Source organism: Lissotriton helveticus, chromosome 6, assembly GCF_964261635.1.
Source record: "Lissotriton helveticus chromosome 6, aLisHel1.1, whole genome shotgun sequence".
Classification (NCBI taxonomy): Eukaryota; Metazoa; Chordata; class Amphibia; order Caudata; family Salamandridae; genus Lissotriton; species Lissotriton helveticus.
This window is the reverse complement of record NC_136067.1, coordinates 1,569,173,139-1,569,178,762: the sequence shown is the minus strand read 5'-3', so window position 1 is coordinate 1,569,178,762 and position 5,624 is coordinate 1,569,173,139. Positions and strand designations below refer to the sequence as shown.

General features: G+C 47.4%; 1 non-coding gene across 1 annotated transcript; it reads right to left on the bottom strand.

Moving 5' to 3' along the window:
* Positions 1 to 2,481: 2,481 nt before the first annotated feature.
* Positions 2,482 to 2,671, bottom strand: LOC144764439 (U2 spliceosomal RNA). The gene has a single exon (XR_013596544.1). It is a non-coding gene; the product is annotated as a U2 spliceosomal RNA (small nuclear RNA).
* Positions 2,672 to 5,624: the final 2,953 nt, after the last annotated feature.

Here is a 5,624-nt window from a genome sequence, read left to right as displayed (position 1 = left end):
CTGGTCCTCAATACCCTCTGAGTCAGAGAGGCAGAGTAAGGGGTCATACCGTCCCCCCCTGAAAAACGATCCAGATAGGAAACACGCTTTTGTTTGGAGCGTGTGGAAGGAGTGGAGTCTATCACTTGCTGAGAAGCACAGGATTTCCGCTTATTTGTGCTCCATCCACTATGTTCCATGGGTGACGTCTGTTCCTTGGCCACAACCAGTGGGGTCACATCCAACCCAGGGGATGCAGCTGTCTTCTTCACCAATTTCACCATACGCTGTAGTTTAGGAGGCGGGGGTACTGTGGGAGGAATAACAGAAGGAACAGTTTCAGGCACCTCTGTAAGGGAAGCCGTAGACGTGGAAGGCGCCTGAGCAATATCACTTTGAGCAACAACCACCACAGGCTCTGACTGGGACAAACCTGCACACATTGCCTTCCTATCCAAGGTGTTTTGCTTAAGGCGCACGTTTTCAGCACGTTCTTTCTCCGCATCCTCGTCCTGCAAAGACTGTATGTCCAGGTCTGTTGCGGAAGGATCAATACCATAGGCGGCATCAGTCTCCTCCTCCTCCTCCTCTTCCCCCTCAACCTCCTGAGTGGGACCACATCTCTTAATTTCTATACCGTCTATTACCCCTAAGATGGCAGAGTCAGTAATCTCTGGAACTGGAACAGAAACGGACGCTGCATCTGGCGGGGCCGGGGCAGGAGGTGGAGGACCCTGTGCGCTAGCAGCAGAAGCATAAGAAAATGTACTTTTAGGACAGGTTTTGAACACGTGATCCAAACCACCACAGAGGTTGCATTTTTTGGGTACCACACAATTCTGGGCCCTGTGATCCAGGCCTCCACAATTCCTACATGCCATACCAGAACATTGCTCTTTTGCGTGGCCAAATTGCTGACAGAGCCCGCAAAACAGGGGCTTTCCGGAATAGACTAGAAACCCCTTATTTGCCCCTAATGTGAAGGTCTGTGGTGGATGTGCCAGACCCCCAATACCCGCAGGATCTTCCTTGAAGGTAACAACATATTTACGTTTCCCATTACATATCCCACAGATATTGTGAACTTTTTGGCCACCCCTAATAGTATCACAATAACTGTTTAAATACACCTCAATGAGCCAGTGGTCTGCATAAGGGTTGTACATATGGACTACCAAGGTCACCTCCTTTGGGGCAGACATAGAAGTGACAGTGAGACCCCGAAAGGGCTTTGTGTCCTGACGATGCCACACATTGCAAAAAATCTTTACAAATAGTTTCACTAGAAAAGGTCACATCAAAAATGCCCTGGTTTGAGAAATCCTGTATACATTCTATAGCACGTTCAACAATTTTACATTCTTTCTTGATGATAGCATCAACCAATGCAATGTAGCACCAAAGTCACAGTCAGCCCAGGTGCCACAGGCCAGGCCCCTAGTTGGTAATGCAGTGTCCTTGTAAATACGGACCTCCTCCGCCGGACTACCCCACCTGGCAATGCAGCCGGGTGTCGACTGCCGTCTCTCACCTCTAGCAGACCAGTATATACCTGATCTTAGCCAAAAGGCCGAGAAGCGATAACCAGAATGTTGCCAGAATTAACGCCTCCCAAAGCAATCCACCTGGCTGACCCGGACCGGGGTCTTCCCTTGCACCGTCGCTGGTCGCCCTTTTGCCTCTTTTTCTGACTCCTAGCAAGAGCTCAGCATGTCTGGGTGGAAAGGAGGCCCTGGCCTTGTGCCTTCCCCCGGCTCCCAGAGTCCTCCTCGGCTGTCGCCTCATTAGGCATCACTTAGCATACCCACGTTGTCCTCTTTCTAGTATTTGCATGCCCCGCCCCTTCCTGCGCACAGCTTCCAGCCGGCTGGCCGGAAAGCCTGTCAGCCAGGGGATGCTGGGAATCAGGCCCGGATGCCCTGGACAGCTCCCTGACCGGAAGTGGCTGGCCCCTCGCCCTTGCTTGCCCGGGACACTGCTCCCCTTCAGCCTAAGGCCTATAGATAAGGCTTGGCCGTTCGGGGACGGGCGGGGCAGGCAGAGAAGGAAAAGGACTCTGTATTTTTCTTCTTGCTCAGAGAAGCCAAGGGCAGTGTCCACTTCTCTGCATGCCTGCCTGCCTGCCTCCTTCCCTCCCTCCCACTGACTTGCTGGGAACCTTTCTCCATTCGTTCCCTAGTGAAATGGATCCAAAAACCAATGAAACTCTGCTACTGCAAAAACAGTCTTTTTCCGACGTTTGTCTCTTTTCAAAGTGCAGCAGTCTGGATGGAGAAGGAAAAAAAAAGAAGAAAAAAAAGTTGAAAAAGATGCGAAAAATAAATAAATAATGCACTGCCAGGTGGCAAATAAGTCAAATAAATACATAAATAAGGCAAGACGCGGTGACCAGTTTGCTTTTATTCACACGCAAACACAATAGCACCACTTTACAGGGTTTGGTAGTGAAGCGCTACTTTCGTTTTCTCGTCTATTTTTCAACAGCATTGTTTTCCCCGGGTGGGGAAGTGCACCATTCCTGGAGGTACTGCAATACCAGGTTGATTCGTGCAGTGGACAGAGCAAGCTCCTATTCCATCTCCCTGTTCCAAAAATCAATTTAATATATGGTCCCCAGATAGAGGACGTATCAGATATTAAACTGATAATAACAGATTTTTTTTTTGTTTCAACTGGCTTTATTTAAAACTTTACATATTTAAATGTTAGCCAATCCAATATGGTGGCATCATTTTGGATTTTGCATTCATGTTAGAGGTGCAGCTCAGACATGTGCAAAATGTACATCGAGATTATTTTATTTGCTTATTGCACAGATTTATTTACTGTCTATGGTTTGTTTATTAGTTTTGACCAGTCTTTTTGTTTCCAGTTGTCAAGTGCCCATTCTTGTCCATTCTTTCTTACATCTACAAAAACATAGGTTTGCACTTTGTCAGGTGCCATTTTGATGCATTCTTCGGGGGCGATTTCTTTGTGTTTGAATAGTTTTAGGTTTCTGGAGGACCCCAGGCTTTCTTTGATATAGTTTATCAGCCTCCAGATTTGTGTCTTTTCTCTCCTTTAGGCATAAAAAGCCAATACCATATAAGATAAGTTTGTAGGAGACTGATGGCTGTTTGATGATTTTTTTTATGAGTTTCCCCATTTTTTCCAGATTTCCTCCGCAATGGCGCAGTTCCATAGGAAGTGGAGGACGGTCTCTTCTACGGCACATGTTGATCTGGGGCATTTTGAGTCTTTGGCCAAGTTTCTCTTGTGTTGAAATGCCTTTACTGGCAGGCATTTTGTTACTGCCATCCATGCAATGTCTTTTTGGTGGTTGGATAGGCATTTGTTGCTTGTCTGTTCCCATACTGCTTTTGATTGACTTTCTGATAAGTTGTTGGCTATGAGGACTGGTTCAGCGTTATACATGTGTTCTCTCTTGAGTTTCTCCATTTTGGAGTTCCAAACAAAGTTGAAAATCATTTTTTGCAGGCTATTTAGCATTACAGTTTTAGGTGGAAAACTACCGCAAGGTACATCAGAATAGGCAATACAATAGCTTTAACCCCTTCGATGCTCATGACGGAACGGTTCCGTCATGAGCTACGGTTGAGCTGTGCTCATGACGGAACCGTTCCGTCATGACCACGCCCGTTTTTATTAGGGCCCAGCACCGGAGGGGGAATCGCGGTCGCGCTGAAAAGGTTAATAATCAAAACTTTACCTTCCATGGAAAGGTTTCTTAACTTCCAAAAATAGAATTTCTTTAATATTTTTCCTTTACTGGTGGCCAGTTTTGTTCCCCAGCTATATCTGTACTGAAATGGACCCCTAGTATTTTAATGGGGTCTCTTGTGACTGTAACAGGTGTTTTTGCCAGGTTGTCCCATCGGCCTATGACCATGCAGATAGATTTGTCTTTATTTATTTCTCGGGCAGAGGCGTTGGTGAAGGAGGAGGCATGTGTGATGACTCTGTTTACTTCCTGGGCATTGTTACAGAAGATAGTTACGTCGTCCATGTAGCTGGTGCATTTAACTTTCTTCCCTTCCCTTCCCCTCCCGGGAGAAAGTGTCCTTTGATGTTTGGGTCTTGCCTGATTTTACTTAGGAGAGGTTCAATGGCACAAATGAAAAGGGCTGGTGATAGCGGGCATACCTGTCTTACCCCTGATCTGATTGGGATCTTCTCTGTTAGTGACCCATTGATCAGAATTTGGCTAGCTGCATCTTTGTAAAGTGCCTGGACAATACCAGTGAAGGAAGCGGGGATACCAATTTTTCCTAGGACTCTAGGTGAGATGTTATCGAAGGCTTTTTGTAGATCTAAGGACAGGACGCCTAAGAGTTGGTTCTGTTCAACTGCGAGCCTGATTGTTTCCCTTGTTGTCATAAGGCTATCCCATACCTTCCTCTGGGGAACTGCGCAGGATTGGTCTTCATTTATAAGTGAATTTAAAACTCTTTTCAGTCTGTTTGTTAGCACTTTTGTCACTAATTTACTATCCACATTTGGGGGCCGATTAGGATGGCGGACGGACTTGCGTCCGTCCGCCATCCCAGAGGTGGAGGGACCGTCCGCATGGGCTGCGGCGGTCCCTCCGTGCAAATTAGGATGTGACCGCCACCCTGGCGGTCACATCCTGGATATTTAACATTGCGGCGGGTGCTGCTTCAAGCAGCACCCGCCGCAATGTTAAAAGTGCATGTTTAACATTTACATGCACAAAGCGGCAGGCACCGCGCGGTGCCTGCCGCTTTGTGCATGTAAATACTGGGGGGTACCATAGGTACCCCCCATGTGCACCCCCCACCCGCCTACACCCTGGGGGCCCGCAACGGGCCCCCAAAATCAAAAGTACACATGCTTTTCCACGGCGGAAAAACCGCCGCGGAAAAGCATGTTTACAAATGCATCCTAATTTGGCTGGCGGTGTCTGATAGACACTGCCAGCCAAATGAGAGCTTTTCCGCCGCGGTTGTAATCCGACCGCGGCGGAAAAGCAGCGAACAGAAACCAAGACCCACCAGCCATCGTAATGCGGCGGTGGGTCTTTGGTGACTCCGCAGAGGATTTTCCGCCTCCTCCGGGCCGGAGGTGGCTTCCGCCGGCCCGGAGGAGGCGGAAAATCCTCCATCCTAATCGGCCCCTTAGTAATGAGATGGGCCTCCAGTTTTTTAGGTCTTCTTTTCTACCTTTCTTGTATATTAGGGAGATAACTCCTTTGGAAAATGATGGGGGGAAAACCTTTGTCTCCATGCATTCTTCTATCCTACTCATGAAATCTGCTCATAGTGTTGACCCAAATTTTTTGTAATATTCCCATGGGAGGCCATCTTCTCCTGGGAAGGAGAGAGGGGCGCATTGGGATAGGGCTCCCAGGAATTCTTCCCCATCTAGGGGGGTTTGCAGGTAGGTTTGCTCTTCGTGCGATAGAGTTTTTTCAATGGAGGCTAGGTAGTTTGAGCATTCTTGTGATGTTATGGCTTTCTCTTCATATAAGGTGTTGTAATAGTCTTGTACAGTGGTCTGTATGTTTGTTTTGCCTTTTTGTAGGATTCCTTCATTATTCCAAATTTCATTCATTTCTTTGTGTGTATGGTTGCTATTTTTGAAGAAGAATCTCGTGCATTTTTCGTCTTCTTCCAAGATCTTGA